The sequence below is a fragment of the Macaca mulatta genome, chromosome 4, assembly GCF_049350105.2.
Source record: "Macaca mulatta isolate MMU2019108-1 chromosome 4, T2T-MMU8v2.0, whole genome shotgun sequence".
NCBI classification, from domain to species: Eukaryota; Metazoa; Chordata; class Mammalia; order Primates; family Cercopithecidae; genus Macaca; species Macaca mulatta.
This window is the reverse complement of record NC_133409.1, coordinates 181,451,070-181,464,816: the sequence shown is the minus strand read 5'-3', so window position 1 is coordinate 181,464,816 and position 13,747 is coordinate 181,451,070. Positions and strand designations below refer to the sequence as shown.

Sequence of the window (13,747 nt, the reverse complement as noted above, 5' to 3'; positions counted from 1 at the left end):
TCCCAGCGGTAAAAACAGGGCTGGTGACTGAGAAGGCCTTTCTGTGATCACAAATGTACGTTCACACAAGATGGGAGGCAAGTATTTAAAGCTGGGAACGTGCTGTGAGGGTGAGTACAGAATCACGCACTCAAACCAAGGCCCTGTGCGGGACGCGAAAGCCGAGAGGTGCACAGAGGCAAGAGACGGAGGCTTTACGTGTTTCTTCGTCTTTCCAAATGAATCATTTTTACAGGAAAATAGGCAACAATAAAGGACAGTCTTAATATTATGTAGTGAAAAGAACTCGGACGGAAGTCCTAAAATGCTGGGCCGTGTCTGGAACAGGCTTGTCACTTTAGACAACTTACTCATTTCACCCGTGATTTTCTTACACAGGTTATAGGGTTTCAGGTATCCCATCAGATAATATGTTAAAAGCACTCTGTGATCTACAAAATGTTATTGCTATTATAAATGATAATATTATTGGAGAAAATCCCTGGGTTAATGTGTAAGAGATCATCAGTTCTCCATAACGATCGTCAAGATACGATGTGATAATTCCATGGCGCTGTTATCATACCAAACATAAAAACGCTGCATTTTTCAGAGCATGAATTCTTTTTGAAAGATGAGTTTTAGAACTGAATCTGGGGTTTCAACATTTCCATTCTAAAGAATTTCTGATTCCCTGCCCAAAATCGTTTGGTTATATTTAAGTTTTGAAAGAACATAAAAAACCTGGCAATTTACATATGTCTTCACATGTGGGTTTTTGCAATTTGAAGAAAACAAATTTGTATTATATAGGTAGATATTTCAGAGGAGCTGTCTTTTTTTCTGAATAGTTAGCTTCATTAATTATTGTTAAATAGTGTTCCTTTAATAGTGTTGCTAAACAGTAAACAGCTGTTGGCACATTTTTTTTCCCCAGTGTGACTTCTCAATGAGGAAGAAATCTTAACTGACAGGAATGATCAGAAGATTTAAACAATTTAAATCTTTTAAAAAACAAAACTAAACCAAAAAGAAAAGAAATTTTACAACAGATCAGTTAACTGGAGATTGTGCTTTTTGGAACTGGATTCTAACTTAAGCATGATAGCAACTCTAATGCTATCTTTTATTCAACACCATTTTCCTAATTATCTTGGTCTAAATGTTTCCAAACTTTATTGTTTATTTTGGCATGAAGAGTTCCCAGGGCCACCGCCTCTCTTCCTAGAGCTGGGGATGGTGTTAACAAGAAGGTAAGATGGGAACACAACGCATTAACAGGCGTTGAGAAGGCTGTGGTCTGAAAAACCCCTCGAGCAGAGAGAAGGCGCTAGGCAAGAGTGAGCCCAGAAGACAGCCAGGCAGAGCCCCCACGAAAATATTCATTCTCATTGTTCCAGTGAAAATAATCAGAAGGATTTCCCTCAGGTTTCTTACAAATAACATTCATTTCATTGTCTAATTTTACAGATGGAGAAACTGAGACATGCTTGGAGGACTGACCTGCAACAGGGTCACGCGGCGGGTGAGCAGGAACAGAAGGCAAATTTCCTGGTCCCGGGGCCAGTTTTCCACCCAATCTACCCCGTCTAAATGAAACGGCAGAAGCTTAGTTTTGATAAGCAGTTCCATGAAAACATGTCCTGTGCCAGATTCTCTCTGGTGCCCGAGACACTCCCCGATGGACGGTTAGGGCTCGGAGCCCTTTAACTCCTTCGGCACAGTAGAGAAAGGTTTAGGAAACAGCAGAACAAACGCAAAGGCCTTGAGAAGGTCCTTCCGAGACTCAGCCCAGGACTCTTCTCTCTGTCCTATCTTCAGCCCTAAAGCAAAGGGCTGAGGATGTAAGAAGGCTTTCACCTGGGTCCTTCGAAACATGCCTAGTGCCTTCATTAACTCCTGTACTTCAGATATCAACCGCAAATGTCCTCTCTCGCAGTGGGCAGACTGGCTGCACTATACGAAAACGACACATGTGAAATGGAGGGTGGGTATGTGAAGTACAGGATGATTCGTATCTTCACAAAGGGATTCTCTGCTCATCTGTTTAAATGTAATACTCTTAGTGCATCAAGATACCTGATTCCATGATTAATTTTTGTGTGCGACACAGAAGGAAGGAGAAGTTAGGTTATTGAAGCTGATGTGCACTGAGTCACAGGAAATTAGACAGGAGCAAAGATCACAGAACTTTTGAGACGGCAGGTTCATTTGGGCTTTAGGAAAAGAGTCGCGTGAGCTGTTTCAGGTGCTGGGGAAAGGCTCTGCATTAGAACCCACACCTTCCGTCTCCCAGGCCAGGTCTCTTTGGAGGCCACCGTGGACAGAGAAAAGCATCTTGAGAATCCTAATGTGAGCCAATGAAGAGATAAGTGTCGTGTTTATATATCTGCTATAACTATCTAATGAACAAAGTCGCTTACTTTGAAAAGTGATTTCTCTCTTGTGTATGGCCTGGGAAGAGTCTAAGGTGGGCCTCGCTACTCCAGTGCCTCCAGAGCCCAGGTAAGCTCACCGCAGGCAGCGTGCAGACGCTCTCCCCTTCTAGAAGGCCCAGCGAGCGCCCCGTTTCCCACAGACTGTTCCCACCCGGGGATGTTGAACCAGTCTCACCAGATCTGCTTACACAGAGGAGCTGCACATCGAACATGCTAAAAACTGAGTTATGTTTTCAAAAAACCCAACAAACTCTAAAATGTTAACTGTGGGCTGAAACACCGACTGGACTAAACAAAGCCTGGCAACGGGTTTGGTCAGCTAGGTCTCCCAGCTCAGCAATCTGGTCTAAAGGAGCACCTGGTAAGGGCTGTTTATTTCCTGGTGAATCTGACTTCAGTGTAAAATCGAGCAGGGAACCCCAAACCTTCTTCTCATACCACACCTGTAGGGCACACTGAACTTTATTCTGTTCAGTAGAAAATACAATGAACAAACTATAAAATGCAGCTCCTTAGATTTCTTTATAATACAGATTCAATATTTAATAATACTCTTGTTTTCCTAGTTTTCTGAAATTCTTCACATAGGAAATGTAAACCACAAAGGGAATATGATTTTAAAACCGGAAACATATTTTCCAACCCCCACCCCCCAAATTTCATTAAATGCGTAAGAGAAAATATCCTTTGTAAAATACCTAATATAATTACAAAATAATTAGTCACAGAGGTCCTGTATAATAGAAACAACAACAACTCTTAAATTTCAGTCATCAAGAATCAAGGAACTCATTATTTAGGAAATGAAAATACCAGTTCACCTAAAGTAAATTCTGGGTTAAAAGGAAAAAAAGATAGCCAAGCAAAATCAAGTTATTACTTCAATCCTATGCCCTGTCCATCTTTTCAAATGTACTTCAGATAAAAACAAGCAACAAAAGCAGAACGTGCTATTGGTGGCCCTCCCTTGAATTCTTCTCCGAGCTGCCACCACTCCCCAGTCCCCCAGACTGACCTCTGAGTCAAGCCAGACGGGACTGAGAGAGACGTTAAGCAAGTGCTGAAAAGGTGACTTGAGTTTCTGGCAGCCGAGTCTGGAGCGAGTTTCTCTGCAAATTCTCTGGGGGTTGTTGCTTTCCAATTTCTCAGGAATGTTTACTTCTCCTCATCCCTTCACTGAATCTCTCTCTGGAGAGGTCAGGGAAGCCTGTGACATCCCCGGAGGGCACTGCCTAACTAAATTAGCATGAGATAACTTTGGACTCTCTCCCAAACATGAAAATACAAGGGAGAGAATTTCATTAAAAACAGAATACTAGGTGATCCAAGTTAATCCTGGCTCTAAGCTGCTGTAGAAATGCTCAGTGTTTATATTTTGACTCTCTTCTCTGTGACAGTTCACTGACTATACTGCCAGGTATGTTATGCATACACCTTGCCCTCAGCTGACCAAACCTTAGTTTCATAATAAAGGTAAAAAGTGGGTCTGGTAGTGTTAAAATAAGTATTTAGCCTGTTTATATGTTACCATATGAAGCAGAAGATCCAGAGGTAAAAAATAAACATTTCAGTACTGAGGCCTTTAAATATCTTTAAATCAGGAAACAGGAAATCTTAACAGGTAACGTGAGTCATTAACCACATGAATGTGTGTAAACAGGGGAATATCTAATGTCACTTCAGTAAAGCATGTCATAGAGATATGCTTTCTATTATATCTACAAATATTTGAAAGAACACATTGTAAATATTTAGAACGACAGTATAATTAATAGGATATGTTCAAAAAGTGCAAGGATGATTTCATCATTTGCTTCTAAAAGTTCAATTGGAAGAACAGCTCCAAAAAAGGGATCAATATTGCCAGCTACCAACAATATATGACAGATAAGATACTGAAGAATTCAAACTTGGGTACATACCTCAGAACTCCTCTGCTTCAACTAGGAAGTGCCGTGTTTACTCATTCCTTCATGAATAAATGTTTCTCGTTCCAAAATCCGAACTTTTTGAGTGCTGACTTAACGTCCAAAGGACATGCTCATTGGAGCATTTCAGTTTTTGGATTTGGGATGTTTGACCAGTAAGAATAATGCAGATACTCTAAAACCCAAAACATTTCTGTTCCCAAGCATTTCACATGAGAAATAATCTATATATTTTGCTTTGATTTAAAAATGTTTTTGTATCCTTTGAATATTCATAATTTGTAAAAACAGGCACTTCACAACTACTATTTAACTACTGACATTTTACAGACTAAAAGAGTTACGCTTATATTTCTCATTTTTTGTATGCTTATTCATTTTGAGTTCCTTTTAATATTCTTTGATTAGTGTAAGAGATAAAAGATACAGAATAATATGCCCAGGATAGGAAATAACAGTTTACTCTGTCTGATTATACTATATTCTACAGACAGTAAAGTACTCAGTGATAAAAAATTATTCACTAGTATATTATAATTTAAGTTACGTTATCTACTGATGTAATTTGTTCCCAGAAAAGTCCTTTATTTTGACTTGGTGATTTTGTGTAATCGACTTTCACTTAAGCTTCACAACAATAACTGACACTAATAGAATTGGGTTTATGGAGATAAAGAGGAAACGGATCCTTCTCCCACAAGCAACCAGTGTAACAGAAGGTACACAGTCTAACTTGTGAGTAAACAGAATTCTGGAATGTCCAATACTGGGGTAACAAATTCTCTCAAAGCTAGGGGAAATAAAGAGAATGACACTTTAATCTGTGTCAAGCTACTTCTCAGCTAAAATCCAAGTTATATTCACACTGAAACTATGAAAACACAAACAACCCAGGAAGCACAGGGATGAAATTGATTGGCATACTGTAATTCCCTGCCTTCCCTTTTGTTAACCCTTCATGGGCATTTTCAAGGTGACTGGCAGGACTCAGTGAAATCCTCAGCCACATAACCAGGCTATTAATTGGCCAGGAGGAAGAGTGAAGCCCAAGCTTCAACCTCAATAGTTAAAAGCTCTAACAAACCAACATCAATTAGCACAGACACAAAATTTTGATATTCTTTAGGTAACACAGAGTTTAAATCTTTCTTTCTTTTTTTTTTTTTAGACGGAGTCTTGCACTGTCACCCAGGCTGGAGTGCAGTGGCACAATCTCTGCAACCAAAAAATGAGTGATCTCTGCACACTGCAATCTCCACCTCCCAGGTTCAAGTGATTCTTGTTCCTCAGCCTCCCAAGTAACTGGGATTACGGGTGCGCACCACCAGGCCTGGCTAATTTTTGTATTTTTAGTAGAGATGGGGTTTTGCCATACTGGCCAGGCTGGTCTCAAACTCCCGACTACAAGTGACCACCCGCCTCAGCCTCCCCAAGTGGTGGGATTACAGGTGTGAGCCACCGCACCCAGCCTAAATCTAACTTTCTAATGATTTATATCTTTTGTTATGAATGTTAACTAAAATCTTAAAACATTTTGGGGCTCTCTGTTTAATATTTTAAGGTACTTATTATTAACTTTGAGTCATGGACTCCTTTGAGAATCTGATGAAAAATGAGGAGGATATCTTCTTTCCTGAGAACTGCACACACATGTGAGCTGACACGTGGACACTTTTTTACCTACGACTTGAGGAGATTCACAGACAGCTTTAGACCCTAGGTTAGGAAATTTGGATTTTCAGAGAGAAGGCCACGATTTCCAGTGATCTTTCACTCACTGATGCTTCAATTTTGCATGTGTTTACTGAAGACCATGTGTTAAGGCACTGTACTAAAAGCTGTGTGGGACACAAGGAACTATGGAATCCGGTTCTGGCAGTGGAGAACCTGACCGTGGAGCACACACAGGGTGAAGCGGCAGACACCATCAATGCGGCTGCTCCAGAGCGCCTCCGGGATGCCCGTTTCCTCCTTGGTGATGTGGAGTCCTTGCCATGACCCCACGGTGTGGGGAGCGTGACAATGAGAGTGAACAGTACTTGCTTTGTAAGTGGTAAACCACTGTGCAAGTGTTAGCTGTTGGTTTTATGAAGTCAAACTTGCTTTCCTGTTTTGAGAGCCAACCATTGAGTAGTAAACCAAAAATTTATACCAGGAAAGTGAAAGTGAGATGGCAGAGGATTAGCCAGGAACATCCATAAGGGTCTTCTTAATGAGGATAGAAGATCACTTAATCAGGAGTCTGCATACCAAAAGCATCCAGTCAACTGTTCTGAAAAGGTATTTTAAAATGATGATCCAATAAGAAAGAAAACTGCCAAGGTAATAATTGAAGAAGCATTTGCCACTGTAGCATGGAGCTCTGCCTGTGAGTTTATGAAAAGTGTTATTTTAATTTCCATTTTCAGGCAATCCCAGATATTTCTGATATATGTAAAATGATGAGCTATTCATGTTTTCATAGGATATATAAACAAACTAAATTAAATAAATTAAATAAGTGAAATGTTTATGAGGCATAGTCACTTCTTTCTTATATGCTAAAATAGCCCCTCCCTGGTGTTAAAATATCAATATTCTTTTGGAGGGAAGCCATCTAAGTCTGAAAGTGTGATTGATCTGGAGCGTGTCAGCTACCAGACAGTCAAACAAATCATATTCAGTTCCAAATGCATCCCACTGAGGATGGCTGTGCTGGGTTTCTTTGTCTTCTCTGCCTCCTAACTCTCTTCATCCTAACTTAGGATGCTGAAAGAAATGGTGAGGAAGGCCTGGGCCTCAGACACACTCTGGTTTGAATCCCAGCTCTGCTACTTAATGACTGTGATGCTGGCAAGTCACCTCTTCTGTAAAATTATGATAACAATGCCTCCTTTGCAGGCCTAAACAAAATGAACAAGAAAATGAGTGTAAAGTGCCTGGAACGGTGCCAGGCAAATAGTAGTGAGTCAATACAATGGTGGCTGCAATAGTGTGCACTGATGATGCCATTTCCTCTGAGTAAATTGGATGCATGTATCCTACAGTTACATAGCACTGTCTGTTTTGCAAAACACCTTCATGCAGATGTCATTTGTTCCTCATGATAAATTTCTGAGTTTTGTGCAACCTGTGAGAAAACAATGAATGAGAGATGTTCACTGATTGGTCAAAGTCACACAGTGTAGAAATAAGAAGTGGTCCAATTGAAAACTGGAGTTTGACAATATCTGATACGTCTAGCCAGAAGAGTATCTTACATTATCAGCATCTATAGGTACAGTATGATGTTCAAGCTCAGCTCTATGAATACTGTAAAAATTCAAGAAACAGAAAAAGAGAAGAGCTATCTGTGAAACATGAACGTATAACTAGGAGGCAGTCAGTCTCAGGAGAAACTTTAGAGTCTAAGAAAGAAAAGGAAGAGCAGGCAAAGAGGTTTTTGTTCAATTTCCAACGGCAACAGAAAGAACAGCCCCGTGAGCGGAAACCTGTGGCGTTACCGAGGGCTGGGCTTACAGGGACTAGAAGAATGATATTTATGAAAACAGTACAATAATGTGTCGAAGTATACATGCCCTTTTGTAATCTCCAGAATCTCATGCTATTTTCAGTCACTGTTACAAGGAAAATGAAGAAGGAGACAATGAATTGAAGACCATAATCAAAACCTAATGCATGAGCTCTCTCTTTTTTAACCCCTGAGGGTAGGACAAGGAAGGAATATGCTAAAGAAAAGAAAAAATATGTTCCTTATAATTGGAAAGTGTTTGTAGTATGTGTGGAGAAATTCTGATGCACATAATTTCCTGAGTCCTTTCTTTTAACCCCCAGAGAAAAACATGGCATACCTCTTCATGTGAATCTGCACAGAAAGAGAAAAGGCAAGTTTCAAATCCAAAAGGGGCCAATAAAGGATTTCACTGGGTACTGGGACTGCATCCAACAATGGTTAGACATTTTACAAATTCTACTTATTTCTTCAATTAAAGTAAATAATGCTTGAACAGAGATGCAGAGGTCATTCACTGAAATTTGGGGTGTAACATCATCTGCCATGGTACTGGCTTATCTAGACAGAGCAGAGCATGGAGGAGCGTACGTCCGTGGGCCGTGGTACTGGCTTATCTAGACGGAGCAGAGCACGCAGGAGCGTACATCCGTGGGCCGTGGTACTGGCTTATCTAGACGGAGCAGAGCACGGAGGAGTGTACGTCCGTGGGGACGGGCATATGGGAACTTTGAAAACCAGCTGGTGACTGCGGAGGAAGCCTGGCTGAACAGTTGGTCAGGGCTGGTGATGACACCAAAGGTGAAAAACAAAAACAAGCATGGACTCAGGGTCTCTTTGCTTCCTCTCCACTGAGCTGTAGGTGGTGGCTTGTCAGCAACAACTCGTTTCTAGAAAGAGAGTTTTATTGAAAATACTACCTCTGTGTTCCTGTTTAATATTCCTCATGCTTAAGCTGAAATGGATGTTTCAGAGCAAAATAGCAGTTAAAAAGATTACACAGGAAAACTTTTGACTGTCATTAGCTGGAACCAATATTGTAAAATCATATTCTTACTTTGTGAAGGACAGAGCCTGCTAATCCCTATTTGCAAACATTAGGCTCAAATGGCAGGGTTAAAGCAAACTGCAAGGACAGGGGAGGCTCTTGGCAAGGAGGGTTTAGACTAACTCACTGGATGATGAAAAAAGGCAGCAGAAATTCAAGGGGAAAAACAGAGCATGGCCTTTGTATTTTATACGCATTCAGGGCAGCTAGAAAATGCACAGATGGTCTCTCTCTCTCTCTCTCTTTTTTCTTTTTTAACTTTAGGAGAAGTCTACTATTTGAGAGAAATATCTACATTATTTGGGTTAACCAAGGTCTTTTTCAATAGTTACGATATTCCTTGAAAGTAACAGCATCTACTGAAGTAATAATTCTTTAAATACAACTCTCTTCTCTTAACAAGGTCATTAACAAAAGCTCTGACTGCTGCTTAGAATGCTTAGTGCTCAGCAATGTCAAAGTGTTAGACATGAAATACACGTTTGTGCTAAATTGTTTCACAAAATGGCTGGGGATGCCTGGGGACTACAGTCCGCAGAGTGATGCAAATGGAGGAAGAGGGCTGCACTTGGGCAGGTGCGCACATCAGAGGGAAATCTGAGCACATGTGGTGTGACAGCTTCACAGTGGGCCAGAGAAGTGCTTCACTGGCTCTGAAACAGGCCTGTGCCGAGCGGCATCGATGGCTGTCGGATGGACTGGCCGGGTTCTCCACTGGGAGTATCTGACACAGGAATTCTAACATTTCACTCTTGACTGGATTTGCGAGGAGGAATCCACCACGGAGGTAGTTATATCTTATTCCAAGAAGGAAAGAGTTAATCAAGATTTCAGTCTCCTTGGGAAGCACCCAGGAGAGTTTTACATGAAAGGGTGTAGACTTGTTTTTAAGAAATATCAAATCCATTAAGAGTTTATGAGTATCTCAGACTTCAAACATTTACTATTGGGTCAAAAGTTCAAACCACTATACACTGTACATTTTTGAAAAATAGGAACTAAACTGTATTTTGAGTAGTAGCTTCAATTTAAAGCACAGAAATGACAAACTATTTGAAGCCAACATTAGAATGACATACAAAACTTAGAGAAAATCTTGAAAGAAGAAAGTGATGGCCATTTTTGCTCCTTAAAAAATTCCCAAAGAGCACTGAATACATCAGAGGAAAGGCCTTATAAATAAATGAATCAAAACCATAAGAATTCTACTTCCCTCATCTCTTTTCTTAGCTGTAATGTTCATAGAAACATAGCTGCAGAATAAAGGACAGTATATTATCTGGTGTGGAGAGATGTACTGTCTTCGTAACTCACTTGTGTCTCATCACTCACATGTCACAGGCTAACCTCCCCCGCTGCGGGAATCACAGTATCTATCATAGGATCATTCTGCATCTGTGGAGGACACTCAGAGCAATGAGTTGATATGAGATATGGAGCATATCCCACAAGGAAGAGGGGCAGGCTCTCAGATGAATTATGAGGGTCATTCCTTCACAGCTGGAGATAGTTTTCATATTTTATAAAGCAAAACATGAGGCAATCTCTCACTGTGTTATTAAGGTGGATTAAGGCCCATCAGCATCCCCAAATGATGACTGTGTGTAAATGTGCAGACACACAGACAAACCTGTACATGAATGCACACACTTGTCCTTCTGTCTGTCTCACCAAATATCCAGGAAAGATGTTTCAGGCTACAGTCACATTGAAAACATATGCGCAGAAAGGCATGTTAACTCATGTCGGGGTGGAAACGACCTGACCCGAGCTAAAGAAGGAGTAGCTTCCAAAGTTCTCCTCTGTGGTTATAAAGAAGCAAACTTTCATCAGTCATCACTGCAGTCATCTTCACCTGCCACTGTGACTGAATCAGTGTGGCATACAATTTCAGGGATCAGAAGACCGGAGATTGAGGAAAGGGAACTGAGTTTCAGAGAGCTGAAGGTGGCTAGTGCATCAGAGGCAAGGCCAGGCTGACTAGCGAGGAACGTCTTTGGGGCCAGGCAAATGACTGCCCATTCCAGGGGGAGTTGAATGGGATGAGAAATTTCCAAGTGGAGCCTGCCCGATGGCCTCCTGTCTTTGGCTTATTCCAAAAGACAAGTCTGTTAAAGACAACAACTTAATAAAATCTGTACCACCTAATATGATTGATAGGAAAAGTAATAATAAATCAAGGACCCACAAATGAAGTTCTTCAGAAATACCAAGCCTTCTAGAGAAGAGCTAGAGAATTACGCTAGCAAGCACACGCATGGCTGAAGGTGGGGAGTTTTATGGGCAACCTTGGTAAGACCCCACTACTCATCCTCTTTAGTCATACATCTTCCTATCTATCTGCATAGTATTTGGAGATACTCGAAGAGCCAAAACTATGCAAATATTAAAAGACAAACACTGCATAACCACCACCAATTCTACAGGGTGGCTGCTAGCTCAAAGGCATCTTTGAGTGTCTTAGAGAAAGGTGCCTTTTCCTTTTACTCTGTTGAAAAACTATATTAATATGTTGATTCTTACGATAAAACACTTTACTGTCACTTGCCAGAAAATTACCACAAGTATACACACCAAGGATGTCTGTAAGAATGGCACTCACACTGGACATGATGTGCTTGAACCCACTATACTTTGAAGCTTTCTTGACCTCATGTTTAGCAGGGGTCAAAACACATTACTTTGAAGCCTGTGTATACAGAGCGATTTGCAGCTGGCCTGATGCCCTGCTCCAGGGATCCAGGGATAGAAAAAAAAGCAGTGTTTTGCCAGATAGTTTCCATGTTGCTGTGAAGTGTAATGAAAGTTTTTTTGTTTTTCCTCTAGAAACGTCTGTGGCTTGGAGTTCAAAACACGGTTCTTTGAAATACAGAGAAATTATCCTACATTTTTTCAAAAATATGAGTAATAGATGGCTGTCTTTACATAATAGTTATTTTTTCTTCAAGTTCTCTAAATTCTCGAAAATGAACACTTATTCTTTTCTGTCTTTATTTTGAAAAAAGAAAAGTTTATTTTTGAGAAATAAAAAAAGGGGAGATGGGAGGTATGTGGGGTTTTATGATAACATCCTACTGAGCAATACAGTGGGTGTCCTGTCCCCTCCTGTGCTGTGTGAGCAATACAGTGGGTGTCCTGTCCCATCCTGTGCTGTGTCGGCACAGCCTCTGCACTGCCACCATTGTGGAATGACGTGAGCAGCCAGGAGTGAGCCAGCTGGACTCGGAGACTCAGTGACTGCATCAACCTCCAACGAAAGGCATGACCGTTCAGAATCTGGAGCAGACTATACACCAGGATCAAGAACACACAGTTTTCTTAACCATTCATGGGAGGGCAGTGAATCAAGACCATTTCTCTTTCCACTGAGTTTGGAAAGTCAGAGGACAGTTGCTGCCTCTCTTTGAACAAATCATGCAAAACTACACAGAATTTTCATTTAAGATTTCGTTAAATCTAAGGCATTGCCAAAATCACAAAGACTTCTGTCCCACACAGAATTTGTGGAATATTAAATCCTTGGTTTTCAAAAAATGGTCTGTAGGGCCAGGTGTGGTGGCTCACATCTGTAATCTCAGTGCTTCAGTTGGCCGAGGCACGGAGATCACTTGAGGCCAGGAGTTTGATACCAGCCTGGGCAACATAGCAAGACTGTCTCTACAGAAAAAAAAAAAGAAAAAAAAAAATTAGCTGAGCATGGTGGCATGTACCTGTGGTTCCAGCTACTCAGGAGGGTCACTCTGAGCCCAGGAGTTGGAGGCTGCAGTGAGCTATGATTGCACCACCACACTCCAGCCTGGGCAACAGAGCAAGACCCTGTCCCTAAAAAAATTAAGAAGGTCTGTGGGCATCACTTGAGAGTGAAATATGTGGACTCTTACGCTCTGTTTCAGATTTACACCATCGAAACCTGCATCTAAGTAAATTTTCAAAGCACTGATTTTGCTCCTTTCTATCTGGGCACTCAACTTGCCTGCCCTGAAAGACCATTAAACAGGAAATGCAAAGATATATGGGTGAAGACCGACACTCTTCTCCCCCAAGATCTGCCAAGTCCTGGCGGGATGTGGCCCAAACCTCATCAACTAAGGAAGCAACAACAAGAACATCTGTAGGTGGGGATCTGGCACTAGGCCCCAGATGACAGATGAGGTGTTAGATAATCATGAGTGTGAAAACAAATGGCTTCAGACACTAATTCTAGGCACATTTTACCCTGTAAAATTTGGCATAGTAATAATAGAGCCCCTCACTGATGAATGCCTACCGTGTGCCAGGCACCATATAGGCATGCTCCATATCCCTGATCCTCACGCCAGCAGCGAAACAGGTTACACGGCTCCTGCTGGGTGGCAGAAGACGTGGAGGTGAGACGCACTGCTGCGCCGACATAGCACAGCTCCTGTGCAGCCTGGAGATCCTGTCCACTTCAAAGGTAATGTTCGTTCCACTATTCCACACTGCTTCCTTCATGTTCATGTTACTACGGAGGATGTGTGATATTTTTTTAAATGTGGCAATTCTAGAAAGAAAACTATTCCGCTTGTATTTTTATGTTATTTCTATATTTCTTCTTGATATATTTCCAAATATATTGCTGAAGGCTGAAGTCACTTTGTTTTGAAAAACTAAGAAAATACACACACACACCAGCTCCATCTGGAGACTCCACTTCAACAGTGTGTGTTACACCGTCACTCTGAAGAGAGATTTCCGAGACTGTAATGACATCAGTATTTCTAGGAAAAAGGAGAATGTTGAGCAAGTCTCTGCTCCTGAAATGCAGTTCTGTGCATTCAGCAGTCATGTGTAGGCAACAGAACTCGAGTTTAAATTAGATGATCTTTGGATGAGATTCACATTT

At 41.2% G+C, this 13,747-nt stretch overlaps 1 protein-coding gene and 2 long non-coding RNA genes across 6 annotated transcripts in view; 1 reads left to right on the top strand and 2 right to left on the bottom strand.

The window, feature by feature from the left end:
* The window catches only part of GMDS (GDP-mannose 4,6-dehydratase), a 629,179-nt gene that overhangs the window by 151,958 nt on the left and 463,474 nt on the right, over window positions 1-13,747 (bottom strand).
* Window positions 1,616-6,855, top strand: LOC144340764 (uncharacterized). Its single transcript, XR_013417090.1, has 2 exons — window positions 1,616-2,778; window positions 5,514-6,855. It is a non-coding gene; the product is annotated as an uncharacterized LOC144340764 (long non-coding RNA).
* LOC144340765 (uncharacterized) lies at window positions 11,873-13,312 on the bottom strand. Its single transcript, XR_013417091.1, has 2 exons — window positions 13,151-13,312; window positions 11,873-12,540 (listed from the first exon to the last, which is right to left on the bottom strand). It is a non-coding gene; the product is annotated as an uncharacterized LOC144340765 (long non-coding RNA).